Here is a 15,860-nt window from a genome sequence, read left to right as displayed (position 1 = left end):
TCGGCTTCGAATGCGTCGGGCCTGATAGCACCGTAGGACTTGCTGGTACTTGGCCGAATGTAGTAGCACCACATCTCAGGCTTCCTCCAGTTGGTCGAGGGCGTCTTCGCGGGTGGTGCGGTTGCTTTGCTCGTTGTAGGCCTGTAGCCTCGGGGAACCATATTCCAAGTCAGTGGGGAGGACAGCCTCGGCTCCATAGACCAGGAAGAAAGGTGTGAACCTCGTGGCTCGGCTTGGAGTGTTCCTCAGGCTCTAGATGACCGACAGGAGTTCAACAAGCCATTTCTTGCCGAACTTCTTCAACCGGTTGTAAATTCTTGGCTTGAGGCCTTGTAGGATCATGCCGTTAGCACGTTCTACTTGGCCATTTGTCCTTGGGTGTCCTATGGCCGACCAGGCCACATGGATGTGGTGGTTGTCGCAGAATGTCAGGAATTTTTGGCTAGTGAACTATGTCCCATTGTCGGTGATGATGGTGTTTGGAACCCCAAACCTGTGGATGATGTCAGTGAAGAATAGCACCGCTTGCTCGGATTTGATTTGATTGGTCGAACGAGCCTCGATCCATTTGGAGAACTTATCGATTGCTACCAGTAGATGGGTGTAGCCCCCAGGGGCCTTCTGCAGAGGCCCGACCATGTCGAGCCCCAACACGGCAAATGGCCATGTAATGGGGATGGTTTGGAGGGCCTAGGATGGGAGGTGCGTCTGCCGCGCATAGTACTAGCATCCTTCGCAAGAGTGTACTAACTTGGTGGCGTCAGCAACCACCGTCGGCCAGTAGAACCCTTGGCGGAAGGCGTTTCTGACGAGCGTCCGAGGTGTCGCATGGTGCCCGCAGGCCCCCGTGTGCAAGTCCCAAAGTAGGGCCTGGCCTACCTCGGTGGTGATTCATCGTTGGAGGATACCAGACGGACTTCGCCTATACAATTCGCCGTTGCAGAGGACGTACGTTTTGGCTTGTCGCGCAAGCCATCGGGCTTTGGTCCTGTCACTAGGAAGCTCTCCCCGAGCGAGCCAATCAAGGAACGGGATTCGCCAGTCCATGTCTTGGTCGGTCTGGGGAGGCTCCGTGTCGACTTCCATGACCTCAGGCTCGGCCGAAGGAGTCTCAGTGGCAGAGGGGGCGTCGAGCCCTACGGTGGGTTCGGCCGGTGGGCCTTCTTCCACTGCTGAGGCGCGGTCGATGGAAGGCTTGTGGAGGTCTCTAGCAAAGATGTTTGGGGGGACCGGGGCCCGTGCCGACGCCATCTTTGCTAGTTCGTCCGCGGCCTCGTTGTATTTCTACACGATGTGGTTGAGTTCGAGACCGTCGAACTTGTCTTCTAAGCGACGTACCAACTTGCAGTACACCTCCATTTTGGGGTCGTGGTAGTTTGACTCCTTCATGACTTGATCGACGACGAGCTGTGAGTCGCCCCGGATGTTGAGAAGTCGTACTCCAAGTTTGATGGCGATTTGCAAGCCGTTGACGAGGGTTTTGTACTCGACTGCATTGTTGGAGGCGGCAAAGTGGAGCCAAACCATGTAGCGCATGTGTATCCTGAGGGGCGAGATGAAGAGCAGACCCGCGCCTGCTCCAGTCTTCATCAGGGACCCGTCGAAGTACATGGTCTAGCTTTCTGTCTGAATTTGAGCAGGTGGCAGTTGGGTGTCGGTCCACTTAGCCACAAAATCGGCCAAGACCTAAGACTTAATCGCTTTCCGAGGCGCAAAAGTCAAGGCTTCCCCCATAAGCTCGACGACCCACTTGGCTATCCTACCCGAGGCCTCCCGGTTATGGATTATCTCTCCCAAGGGGAAAGACAACACCATGGTTACTGGGTGGGACTCGAAGTAGTGACGCAGCTTGCGTCGGGCCAGGACTACAACGTAGACCAGCATTTGGATGTGGGGGTAGCGCGTTTTGGTCTTGGAGAGCACTTCGTTGATGAAGTAAATAGGTCGTTGGATGGGTAGAGCATGCCCCTCATCCTACCTCTCCACTACCACGGCCACGCTGACCACTTGGGTCGTTGCGGCGACGTAGAGTAAGAGGGCCTCGTCCCTGGCTGGCGGTACCAGAATGAGAGGATTGGTGAGCAATGCCTTGAGCTTAGCGAGGGCTTCTTCGGCCTCAGGGGTTCAAGAAAAGCGTTTAGATTTTCTTAAGAGGCGGTACAGAGGCAAGCCTTTTTCGCCAAGGTGTGAGATGAAGCGGCTCAGGGCCGCAAGGCATCCCATGACCCTCTGCACTCCCTTGAGGTCTTGGATTGGTTCCATGCTGGTTGCGGCCGAGACCTTCTCTGGGTTGGCCTTGATGCCGCGTTTCGAGACTATGAATCCCAAGAGCATGCCTCGGGGGACCCCGAACACACACTTCTCGGAGTTGAGCTTGATGCCCTTCTCTCTAAGGCATTTGAAGGCTATCTCTAGGTCATCGACGAGATCCCCGACCCTTCTAGACTTGATCACAATGTCATCCACACAGGCCTCGACAGTTCGCCCGATGTGCTCACCAAAGACCTGGGTCATGCACCGCTGGTATGTGGCCCCTGCGTTTCTGAGGCCAAAAGGCATAGTCACATAGCAGTATATGCCGAACGGAGTGATAAAAGAAGTCGCGAGCTGGTTGGACTCTTTCATCTTGATTTGATGGTAACCAGAATACGCATCAAGGAAAGACAGGATCTCGCATCCCGCAGTGGAGTCAACGATTTGATCGATTCGAGGTAATGGGAAGGGGACTTTTGGACAGGCTTTATTCAAACCGGTGTAGTCTACACACATCCTCCACTTCCCATTTTTCTTCTTGACTAACACAGGGTTAGCTAACCACTCTAGATGGGATACCTCCTTGATGAATCCGGCCGCCATAAGTTTCCGCACCTCTTCACCGATGGTCCTGTGCTTTTCCTCGTCGAATCAGTGCAGGCGCTGCTTCACCGGTCTAGAGCCAGCCCAGATGTCCAAGGCGTGCTTGGCGACCTCCCTCGGTATGCCCGGCATGTCCGAGGGACTCCATGTGAACATGTCGGCATTCGCACAGAGAAAGTCAACGAGCACGGCTTCCTATTTGATGTCAAGAGTGGCGCTGATCCTCAGTGCCCGGTCGTCGGGGTAGGCCAGGTCGACTGGGACGAGTTTGATGGCTTCCGTGGGCTCGAAAGTCCCGGCTCGATGCTTGGGCTCGGGCAGCTGGCTGCCGAGTCGGTCGAGGTCGATGATGAGGGTCTCGGCCTCCACGAGAGCCTTGGCATACTCGATGCACTCGACGTCGCAGTCGTATGCATGTTCGTACGTGGACTCAATCGTGATGATGCCATTGGGACCCGGCATCTTGAGCTTGAGGTAGGTGTAGTTGGGGACCGCCATGAACTTGACGTAGCACGGCTGCCCTAGGATGGCGTGGTAGGTTCCCCTGAATCCAACCACCTCGAAGGTAAGGACCTCCTTGTGGTAGTTGGAGGGGGTGCTGAAGCAAACGGGAAGGTCGATGCGCCCAAGGGGTCGCGTGCGTTTCCCCGGCATGATGCCATGGAAAGGCGCGGTGTCGCCCCGGAGCCACGATCGGTCGAGCTCTAGGAGCTCTAGGGTATTGGCATAGAGGATGTTGAGGCCGCTGCCTCCATCCATCAATACCTTGGTGAGTCGGGTGTTGCCGATGATTGGGTTGACAACAAGTGGGTACTGCCCGGGATTCGGGACATGGTCGGGGTGGTCATCCTGATCAAAGGTGATTGCCTCTCGAGACCAGTCGAGGTATCGGGGAGTGGCCACCTTAACCGAGAAGACCTCTCAGCGTTCCCTCTTTCACTAGCATGCCGTAAGGCACGCCGAGGGTCCGCCAAAGATCATGAAGACGTTGTGTACCTTGGGGAACCCTTCGTCCTTGTCGTCGTCCCGGTCGCCGGAGCCCCTCTTCCTGGCATTATCGTCGGGAGCCCGAGCTTGGCGTAATAACGCTGGAGCATGGTGCAATCCTCAAGGGCTTCTTCAGCATGTCGTCAAAGAGCCCGGGGCCCCTAGGGCCTTGGGGATTCTTGCGCTCCACGGCCATGACTAGATCAGCCTCGAGGATCTCCTGCTTCCCCTGGCGACCCTTTTTCTTTTTTCTGGGGAGGTGGGGAGCTGAGGCCTCGGCGGCCTCATCCCTTCGCTTCCCCTTGGCGTCGTTGTCGGGGAAGATGGTCCCAACTGCCTCTTTGCCCGAGGCGAAGTTGGTGGCGATGTCGAGGAGCGCGGCAGCCGAGCGCGGTACGTTCCGGCCTAACTCTCGGACCAAGTCTCGGCAGGTGGTGCCGGAGAGGAAAGCCTAGACGATTTTCGAGTCATCGACGCTGGGTAACTCGGTGCACTGTTTGGAAAAGCGCCGGATGAAGTCTCAAAGAGACTCGTCCGGTTTTTGGCGACAGCTCTTAAGGTCCTAGGAGTTTCTAGGGCGCACGTATGTGCCCTAAAAGTTCCCGACGAAGATCCTAACCAAGTCGCGCCAGTCGTGGATCTATGAGGGAGGAAGGTGTTCGAGCCAGGCTCATGCCGAGTCTGACAAGAGCAAGGGGAGGTTGCGGATGATGAGCAGGTCATTGTCCGCACCGCCTAGCTAACAGGCTAGGCGGTAATCGGCCAGCCAAAGCTCAGGGTTGGTTTCGCCACTGTATTTCATGAGGTTGGCCGGTTGGCGAAACTGGGCTAGAAACTGAGCGCCGTGGATGGCCCTGCTAAAAACTCGGGGGCCAGGCGGTTCAGGAGAGGGGCTGCGGTCCTCCCCACTGTCATAGCGGCTGCCTTGGTGTGGATGGTAGCCACAGGCGGGCCCCTCATTGTCGTGGTGTCGTCGCCTGCTGACCACCTCATGGTCATCCCATGCCTCGCATCGGTTGTCGAGGCGGTCGTGCAGCAAGGGGACCCTATTGATTGTCGGCGCCCGAGCGGGCTCGGGACAAACCGAGGCCTCCCTATCCTACCGATGCGGTGCCGAGGGGAGGTCCGAGGCAGCTCCGCACCGTCGAGAGGTGGAACTCTCGGCCTGTTGTACCACGACGGTCTCGAGGAGATCCCAGAGCTTGCCGCGGACCCGTCGCCCCTCCGTGGTAGAGGGCTCAGGCATCATGTGGACTAGCATCGCCGTAGTCGCGACATTCTGGCTAGCGCGATTGAAGATTGGGGGATGCTCGCCCCCTTCGTCGTCTTTGATGCGGTGGTGGATGTCGTGAGCCCGCCTCCGGGCTCCTCCATCGTCACCGTGACCCTGCTGCTCCTGCTCGAGAGTGTCTCGGAGCTGTTGCAGAAGGAGTCGATCTTGCTCGACCTTGGCCTAAAGCTCACAGAGCTGCTCCAGGTCCGGGCGTCGAAGTTGTCTGAGGGCAAGGTTCTCATTCCGTGCTGCTGGTGGGACAATGTGTGAGGGCGTGGCATCACCCGTTCCCTGGCGAAGTAGAGTACGGTTGCCTGCCCCCTCGTCCTCATCGCCCGTGCTTGGCATCTCGAGTCCGACGTGGAAGCACTTGCGAGTGGGATCGTAAATACCTTCGTCGTCAGAGTCGGAGTAGCCGAAGCAATAGTCACTCGTGGCCAGGAAGTGGCGCATGGCTTTAGGGTCACGAAGCCCGGAGAAATCCACTCTGGCCCACGCCTCGTCCTTCTCCGAGGAGTCGGCGTGGGAGTGAGTCGAAGTCGTGGTACTGAAGTCGAGGGCAAAACTTTGGTGGTGTCCCGAGAGCTCCGCGTGAGTAGAAGCGTAGGCATAAGCATAGGAGGCGGCGGCATTTCTCAACCCGAAGGGGTACGGAGATGGTGCCATCGCCGGGTTCTACTTCGTCAGAGCTGGCTCCTCAGGAGGTGGCGGGGCAGAGCCTGATGATGGGGCATCGCCGCACGCCACCGGCGTCTTTCCCTTGTCTAGGCTCAGGCTAGACAGGTCTCCAACCAGGGACCTTGTGCCAACAGCCGGGCATGGGATACCGGCAGAGCGTGGCGTGTCGCCCTAGGTTCACGTGGTGTCGGCGTGGCCCCGCTCGCGTCGTGCCTGGCGAGCGTGATGAGAGCGGCCGCCCGGGCGCCGCCTACGCCTAGGCTGTAGGTGCATGACGTCGTCATCGGTCGGCGGGGCTTAGGGTGTGAGAAGTAACATATCGTACTCACATCCTAGAGACATGAACTCTAGCCTCCCGAACCAGATCACCGTGCCGAGACGTAGCGGTCGTACAGGGTTTGCCATCCGGAACTTGTTGGGACGACGAAGCTGACACGCAGAGTCCCCTACCTGGCGCGCCAACTGTTGGTGTTTTGGACCGGCGGGCCCTCAACCAACTAGTAAATTTGTACTACGTGTTCCCAATTCCAGATGGTGATGCAAAGAGACACAAGGTTTATACTGGTTCGGGTAATGAGTACCCTACGTCCAGTTTGAGAGATCGATCTTGTATTCCTTGCACCGAAATGCTCGTAGTAGGGGGTTACAAGCAGGGCGAGAGAGGGAGCTAGTCCCAGGTCTCTACGTGGAGTGGCGTGGATTGCTTGAGATGTTGATCTCAGGCAGCGGGGAAGCTCGAGCGTTCGTCTGTGCATTTATGCGTGAGTTCGTTGCGTGGGCATAGGCCTAATCGTCAGTGTCTGATCCTAGAAATGGCCTGGGTCCCTCCCTTTTATAGTTGAAGGGGGGACAAGGGTGATACATTCGCTAGCTACATGGCGTCGTGCGGACGGAGGCGGCATGTCCGAGCCCTGTAGCCTGTTACTGTGGCGGCGTGGGCGACGGAGTGGTCTCGTCCTTGAAGTACTAGGGCGACGCGCCGGTCACATCCGATCCTGTGCGTCGTGGGAGCTCCAGTGTTATCTCGAAGCGGGCGTGGCGGTCGGCGTGCTGGTCACTGTGTGTTGACTGCGTGAGAAGCCGAGGCTCGGTTGGTGCCGAGGCCGGGCCATCGTGGGGGTCCTGGCAGACGTGAATCCCGAGGTTGCCGAGACCCTGATGTAGATTACCGAGGCTTGGAGGGAACAGTTGGTCTCGTACGCTGATTCCGAGTCTATGATGACCCAGACTAGACTCCCCATGCCACGTTGTCTCCGGGGCGGGGGTTACGTGACACAGTGTAGTGCAGGCGCTGATCGTGGGCACAGCACCAGAACACAGTGGCCGGTAATCCTAGCCGCGCCCTGTCCTAGTCGGTATGGCGTTGATGCGACTTCTTGTCCTGTCGGCCACTCTGCGGTGTCGAGTCGTCGTCCGACTGAGATTGCAGGAGTGGTTGACGCATTAATAGGACGTGACGCTCTGTCGGGGAGCCCGGTCGAGGCAGAAATGACGGGTTATTGCCGAGCTGGCCTCGAGCGATACGAAGAATCGCTGTCTCGTTCGAGGCTGTACGCGTGGGGCCTCGGGAGAGACGGAGAATTGGTTCCTCGTCGAGGCCTCCCGTGCGAAGCCTCGCGCGAGACGGAGATTTGGCAGGCCGTCAAGGCCTCCCGTGCGAGGCCTCGTGCGAGGCGGAGAGCCGGTGGGCTCGGAAAATGCCGGAGATAAACCGATGGTTTACCTTTTGGCTTTGTCTTTGGTAGGGCTTGAGTGATTCTTTCGGTAAACGTTCGGGGTACCCCATTTCATGGTACCCGACAAGATTTATCTAGGTTTATGTTTGTAAAATAGTTTTTAAATGAAATTAAACTTATAACTCAATCATACATTATCCAATGAGTATGGAATTTTTTAGACTCCACATGAGTAGATCTACACAATAAATATATGATACGGTATGTTTTAGCACAAAGTTTTTGTTGTAGCTTTAGATATATGCTTTTCTGTAATTAATTCATAGCTCCAGTTTCTTTGGTCCAATTATGGTGAAGTTTTCATGGTGGGCTAATCATTGAAGTATTGAGATGTAGTGAAAATTTCATGCTCATTGTATCATGCATGACTGAGTATAGTTTTATCTATATAAACCTAGATAAATTAATGGATAAATTTATAACTTAGTCATATATGATCCTATGAGAATGAAATTTTTTCTACATCTCAAGCATGCAATGATTAATCCACCATAAAAGTTTCACCATAATTGGATAAGAGAAACTGCAGCTATGAATTAATTATATAAAAATATAGATTTAACGTTACAACAAAAATTTTGTACTAAAGCATATCATATCACATGTTCACTGTGTAGATCTACTCATGTTGAGTCCAACGCAATTGAACTTTCTATTTTATGATTTTTCTATAATTTACTTTGATTTTTCAAAGAATCAGCCAAAATAAACATTAAAGAAAAATGAAAAACCACCAACGGAAAGAGACATGGATCGAGGTAAAGTAGCCGGTTTTGAGACACGAGGGAGGAACTATGTCTGGTTCAAGAGTTGAGGGAGAAAAAGTTGACTGTTCACGATAGCTAAGGGAGACAAAATAGACTTTTTCCTTTGCATATTTATTCGTGGATTGGGCTCAATGGTGGCACCCCGACGCCCGATAAGACCTCGTTGAGGGCCTGTTTGCCCGGTCACAGCACGCCACACTGAGCTGTGGTGGCGTCTAACTCGCGATGGAAAAAATGGACCCCAGAACTATGGCGGGATTTTACGTTGCTATGGCTGTCGCAGCTTTTTAATGAACCAAGCAGCGGCCGTTTGCAGTGTAGTGTGCCGCATGTTTGGTATGGCAACCGATGGCGGGGAGCCAAACGCCCTCTGAGACTCAAACATAGTTTTATTTATTTATTTTTGCAGTTTTGAGTGCAAGTATTATAGGTGTGTTTGGTTCGTTTCTCAAAACTAAGACAGGCCAGCTCCAGCTAGCTTTAGCTAATGCAAGCAGGTTGTTTGTACGGGCTAAACCACCTCTTCCTTTACATGGTAATTTTACCTCCTTCGAGGACTTTAGTCGAACAGGTTATGGGCATGGTAGACGAGCACCTCGACGGCCATGGCAGCATGCCACCACGCCGCACCCTTGGCGCACGAGTCGACAGCCGCGCCGCCTGCGACGACACCTTCGCCCGCGACACCTTCGTAGCACAAGGAAGAAGAATACAGGGGAGCTCGAGCCAAACCACATGCGAGCACCCCCACTGTCCCCATTGTCCGCCATGGAAGGCACCTGGCGGCCGGCGCGAGTGGTGGAGAAGAGCTCGATTTGGAGGCGGGGAAGCTCGATTGGTAGGCGAGAAGCTCGATTCGGGAGCCGGGAGGCTCAATTCGGGCTCCGGCGAGCTAGAGAAGAAGGCCGGTGGAAGTCGTGCTTGCCGGCTTGCTCGTGCTCGTGCTTGCAAGCGTGCGCGTGAAGGCCGGCGTGCTTGTGCTTGCCGGCTTGCCACCGCCGTTACTTGTCTGCTGCTAGTGCTTGCCGGCGTACTCGTGCTTGCCGGCGGCGGTCGCGTGCTCCTGCGTGCTCGTGAAGGCCAGCGTGCTCGTGCTTGCCGGCAGAGGCTCCTGCGTGCTCGCGTGCTTGCTGGTGGAGGTCGTGGCGGGGGATCCAGTGGTTGTCCGTGGAGGTCACGTGCTCACGTGCTTGTCGATGGAGGTCGCATGCGTGCTCGCGTGTGTGCTCGCGTGCCTGCCGGTGGAGGTCGCGAAGAAGAAGGTGCAGCAGACTCCGCTCGGTGGTGAGACGACACTGATGGGGTGCGTAGCCAAGCCTAGCCTAGGGGAGGTCGTTTCCAGCAAGCCGAGCCATTCAGACACGAATAAGTTGCATTGTGTAAACCTAGGTAGCCCCTAAACCACCTAACCAAACACACCCTATATATTTAAAGAAAAGGTAATAGCACCGCTTATGTCATGAGTTGCCTTTATTAGGAAGTGACTACACTGCATCTCTACTATAATGGACCAATCGAAATTATACTAGGCCCCCCTACGAAAACATCCCCCGCTGGGAGCCTCCAACCATTGCGCACCCAGAAAAATGCACACACGAATTCAGCACCATTAAAATCAAGGGTTAATCAAACACCTTAACCAAATCCGATGGCCACAATTCGATGTGGGATGCCAGGTTTTTCACCCCGCATTCTCACCCCCGCACCCTGCTCGCACTTCAACGCGGTGTCCGCCATTCAACGCTCTATCGAAACCAACCATCATCACCGAAACAAAAATCTGGCCACCCCGTCCACGATCATTTCAATCCTAGGCCGACGGCACAGGAACCGCCCAGAACCCCACCGCCTCCTCCCGGGCTACCGCCTCCTCCGCCCCACCCTCATCGAGGCCCGTCCTCCGACCTCGCCTCCTGGTGCCGGTCCACGCTACGGCGCACGCACAGCCCCCACCCTCCTCCTCCTCGACGTCACTTGAGGGAGGCCAAGGAGATGCGCGCGACCAGCTAGGTCCTCTCCATGGGATCTGCTCGAGCCAGCACAGCCCCAGCCTGCACTATGCGCAGCCCCACCCCGTCGTGCTCCCCACCCCGCGCCGTGCGCAGCAGGATCAGGAGGAAGAAGAGGAGAGGTGGTGGAGGGAGGGAGTCGTACGCCGCGGATCGGGGGCGCCTGCGGATCGCCATCCCCTCTCGACGGCGGCCGTGGCGCCCTTCCCCATTGAAAGGTCCTAATATGGCTAGAGGGGGGTGAATAGCCTATTTAAAATTCTGCAAATCAACTAGAGCAATTTGATTAGTAAGACAAATAGCGTAATGCAAACTTGCTCTAGCTCTACGAGGGTTGCAAGCCACCTATCCAACAATTTTAGTTGCAATGATAGCTAGACACACAACTTGCTATAATACTACTCACTAAGAGCTCTCAATCTTTCTACTCTAAAGAGCTCCACTAAGCAAACTTAAATAGCAAAGCAAGCTCTCAAATCTAATTACACTAAAGAGCTTGCTACAACTAGTTTGCAAGAATATAAACGAGTGAGTAGGATGGTTATACCGCCGTGTAGAGGAATGAACCAATCACAAGATGAAGATCAAACCAATCACCGGAAGAATGCAAATGACAAGAGACAACCGATTTTTCTCCCGAGGTTCACATGCTTGCCAACACGCTAGTCCCCGTTGTGTCGACCAACACTTGGTGGTTTGGCGGCTAAGAGGTGTTTCACAAACCTCGTCCACACGATTGGACACCGCAAGAACCTACCCACAAGTGAGGTAACTCAATGACACGAGCAATTTACTAGAGTTACCTTTTGGCACTCCGTCGGGGAAGGTACAACTCCCCTCACAATCAACGGAGATGGCCACGAACAATCACCCACTCATGCCGATCCTCCACCGCTGCACCGAGCCGTCTAGGTGGTGGCAACCACCAAGTGTAACAAGCGAAATCCACAGCGCAACACGAATACCAAGTGCCTCTAGATGCAATCACTCAAGCAATGCACTTGGATTCTCTCCCCCAATCTCACAAAGATGATGAATCAATGATGGAGATGAGTGGGAGGGCTTTGGCTAAGCTCACAAGGTTGCTATGTCAATGAAAATGTGCAAGAGAGTGAGCTTGAGCCGGCCATGGGGCTTAAATAGAAGCCCCCACGAAATAGAGCCGTTGTACCCCTTCACTGGGTACAGATCGGGGTGACCGGACGCTCCGGTCCAGTTGACTGGACGCTGGATCCAGCGTCTGGTCGCCCGATGTAAGCCATGTGTCATTCTGAGTTAAACCTGAGCCACCAGATCTCAACGGCTATTAACTGACCGGACGCTCTGGCACAAGTGACCGGACGCTCAGACCCCAGTGTCCAGTCGATTCCAATAAGCTCCCAAAACCGTCTTTTGCCGACTAGACGCGTCCGGTCATGCTTGACCGGACACAGACCAGTGTCCGGTGCTTAACCCTAGTCATCGTGTCATCTGACAACACGACCGGACGTAGCCCTTCAGCGTCCGGTTGCTGGGTGATCCAGCGTCCGGTCAGTTGACCGACGCCAGCATCTTTGCGACCAACTCCATTTCACTTCAAACTTCTTCACCCTTGCTCATGTGTGCCACCCACCAAGTGTATCACCTTGTGCACAAGTGTTAGCATATTTTCACAAATATTTTCAAGGGTGTTAGCACTCCACTAGATCCTAAATGCATATGCAATGAATTAGAGCATCTAGTGGCACTTTGATAACCGCATTTCGATACGAGTTTCACTCTTCTTAATAGTACGGCTATCTATCCTAAATGTGATCACACTCACTGAGTGTCTTGATCACAAAAACAAAATGGCTCCTACATTTTATACCTTTGCCTTGAGCCTTTTGTTTTTCTCTTTCTTCTTTTCCAAGTTCAAGCATTTGATCATCACCAATGTCATGATCTCCGTCATTGCTTCATCACTTGGAGTAGTGCTACCTATCTCATGATCATCTTGATAAACTAGGTTAGCACTTAGGGTTTCATCAATTAACCAAAACCGAACTAGAGCTTTCACCCATCCCGACGGCCTTGCGTGCATGGGTGTCGGCGATGGGTAGCTGCCTTCGAGACTCTGGATCCGTGCTGGGCGGACATGACGGTGGCGGACTCCCTCGGGGCGGCTTTGGATCGCGGCGGTGGCGATGGCGGGCATGGACATGGACGAGCTATAGCTCTACTCTGGCAATGGAGGTTGTCGGGCGAGGTATGGAGATGGATTTGGTGGTTAGTCACCGTTGCGTGAGTAGTTCTCTATGAATTCTTCGATGTCAAGGGCATCAACGTAGGAGGAGGTGCAGATGAGGACGTGAGCAACCGCTCGCTATGGCCCAATCTCGAGCTAGCACTGTGTGCCACCCCCTCCTCCATCGATCGGAGCCGCAATTGCCATGAACCCCATCACCATCATGAGATCCAGTGTCAGAGGTCCGGCTGGCGGAGAGTAGTGATGGGGTGAGAACTCCACAACTCCGGACAACCTGCTTCTTTTGAATCTTCACTTGTTCAACGACCAAACAGTAGCTGGGAATAAGACGGGGTTTGGATGGGATATTTCTCATTTTTGTATTTAATTATCTAATAGAAATAAGCAACTCTAACCTGTTCGTATGGAACTTTTTCTTGCAGTTTTAGTGAACTCATGTGTAAACTCATGTGTACATTATGGAGGCTTATAAAGATGCAAGCCGGCTAAGTGAGGAAGTGTGGATTGTAAATTGATGTGGCTATTGGATTAGAGTATTAGTGTTGCCCACTGCTAATTTGATGCTGATCATGTACTGGTATTGGATAACGGTTGTCTCAAATGCAATTTCATTGTCATCATACCGTGGAATTGGAAGCTGACTAAATGCTCTATTGTTAAATTCCTAGGTTTCATGTATGGTTAGTGATGATGGCATGATATTGATTTTGGGCACCTGAACCTTGTTGTTGGACATGGGAGAGCTTGACCCCAATGGCAATACACATGAGAGCTTTATTATAACAGTTTTTGCAAACTTGAGTGTATGTACCAATTAATTTTTCTCTAGAGTGGTTAATTATATTTCTTCTAATTATTAACTATTGTTATATAAGTCCAAGCAGCATAAAAAGTGAGGTTGTTGAAAGGTCCTTGTGTGGTTTTGGTAATTGAGTGACAACCCTAGGTGGACTAATTGTGTTTATGTGAGATACACAGGTGATTAGTCCACAAGTACATGTGTGTGAGCAACATATGCCGTGAAGGTGAAAATTGTTTGGAGATGTTGCAAAGCTCACACATGTGATGATGAAGAAGCTTATTGCACATGAGACATGACATTGAGTCATGTGATCAAGGTGAAGAAGATCAAGACAAGACTTGGCTTGATGGACCGGTTGCAAGCGTGAAGGACAAGTCGGAGGCTTTGGAGCGATGGACCGCGTGGCAGTGAAGCTTCAGCAAGACTTGGTGCCGATGGACGAAGGCAACGGTGAAAAGCAAGTGAAGTCAAGATCGATGAACCAATATGATCACGTGATGATATGAAGTGGATCATATTATTGTTGATCGTGTTGGTGCATGTGTTGCATCGACATTGGAGGAGATGGAATGGAATGTGCAAGGCAAAGGTATAACCTAGGGCATTTCATTTCACCGATCATAGGTGTGTAGAGAAGTTTGTGACCAAGTTTAGGATAGATGACCGTACTATCAAGAGGGGCAAACTTGTTTGCATATCGGTCATCTAGTGCCACTCGAGTGATCTAACTTTGCATCGTCGCTAGTTTTGAGTGGCATGGCAAGTTGAGTGGCTAATCCTTTGAAAAATAATTGTGAAAGTGCTAACACACATACACATAGTGGTGTACACTTGGTGGTGTTGGCACATTAATAAAGGAGATGAAGTTGGAGTTGATGTGGATCAACTCGGCGATAGAACGGAGGTGAGAAGGGTTCAAAACTCCACCGGCGGAGTGTCCACCCGTAGAGTGCGGACAGTCCGACGGTTCCACCAGCGCTCTATATAGAAAAGATAGGGTCTCACAGAGTGCACCGGATGATGGTCACGCAGTGACCGGACACTGGGGTCCTACGTCCGGTCAGTGGCAGCAGAGAGCACATAGGCGTCGGTCTTTGACCAGATGCTAGCACTGAAAGTGACCGGACGCTGGCACGGTGCATCCGGCCAGGCTGACGTACGGTGATGTAGGTGACGCAGAGAAGTTGGAGAAGGACCGAACGCTGATGCTGCGTCCGATCGTGACCGACCGGACGCGTCCGGTCGCGACTAGAACCTTACTGGAAACGACCGAACGCTGGGGTCCTACGTCCGGTTAGTTTGAGCAGCTGCATCCAGTCATCACTTGACCATTGAGATCAAGTGACTGTGGTTGAATGGAGGCACACATGGCGAGCATCCGTTGACCGGACGTTGAGGTCCTGCGTCCGGTCGATATGACCGGCGCGTCCGGTCAACCCGAAAAACGCCCAGTGAAGGGGTAATGACTAGTTTAGCCTGTGGGGCTATAAATAGAAGGGTGTCTCAGCCATGGCTAGAGCGGAGCATCTCAGGGGACTTTGTGTCCATGCTTGTGAGTGCTTGGGAGCCCTCCGTCTCACATATGCTTGATAGTGATCATCCGATTGTGTGAGAGAGCGATTCTAGTGCAATTGCATCGTGAGGTTGCATCGAGCGGCACTAGGTAATCGAGTTGCAAGCTGGTGGTGCTTGTTACTCTTGGAGGTTCCACCTCATATACGACTTGGTGGTGGTCTCCGTTGAAGCCTGCAAGAAGCTTGTGCGGTGCTCCAGAGAAGAGCTTTGTGAGGGGCATTGTCCTCTCCCCGCGAGAGCCGCGAAGAGCAACTCTAGTAAAGCATGTCATTGAGCTACCATCACTTTTGGGGTAGGTTCTTGCGGTGCCCGACGTGCGGGCTTGGCGGGTGATGCCAATTAGCCGCCGAACCACCAAGTGAGCGGTTGACACAACGGGGACTAGCGTGTTGGCAAGCATGTGAACCTCGGGAGAAAAATCACCGTGTCAACCTTGTTCTTCCCGTTGGTTTGCAATCCCCTTTCATAAGCTTGTATTTATATTTCATATACATTGTGCTTGTGTAGTTGCTCTTGTAATTAGTTAGCTTGTGTAGCTACTAGTTACCTTCTTGCTTGTGTAGCATAGAAGTAGCTCCCTTGCGTGGCTAATTTGGTTTGTGTAACCTTGTTAGTCACATTACTTAGTTTATGTAGCTAAGTGATTGCGCTCTCTAATTTGGCATTGGTTGCCTTGTTATTGAGCATTGCTAGTGAGCTTAGGTGGCTTTGTGCTTTTGCTTACTAGCTTGTGTAGGAGCTCCCTTGTTGCTTGAAGTACTAGTGGCATAGGTTTGTGTGACATTGCTTCTAGAATTGGTTAGGTGAGCTCTATCTAGCCTGGCACCTTTGTTGCTTAATTAGTATCTTTGGAAGGTGCTAGAGAACATAGATAGAGGGGTGTAGTCTTGGCTAGACCGATAGTTTTAATTTCGCACTTGTTTCGGTTAGCCGATGCGATTAATTTTTAG

The sequence above is a fragment of the Miscanthus floridulus genome, chromosome 14 (genome assembly GCF_019320115.1).
Source record: "Miscanthus floridulus cultivar M001 chromosome 14, ASM1932011v1, whole genome shotgun sequence".
Classification (NCBI taxonomy): domain Eukaryota; kingdom Viridiplantae; phylum Streptophyta; class Magnoliopsida; order Poales; family Poaceae; genus Miscanthus; species Miscanthus floridulus.
The sequence above is the reverse complement of the archived record's forward strand: the minus strand, read 5'-3'. Positions refer to the sequence as shown.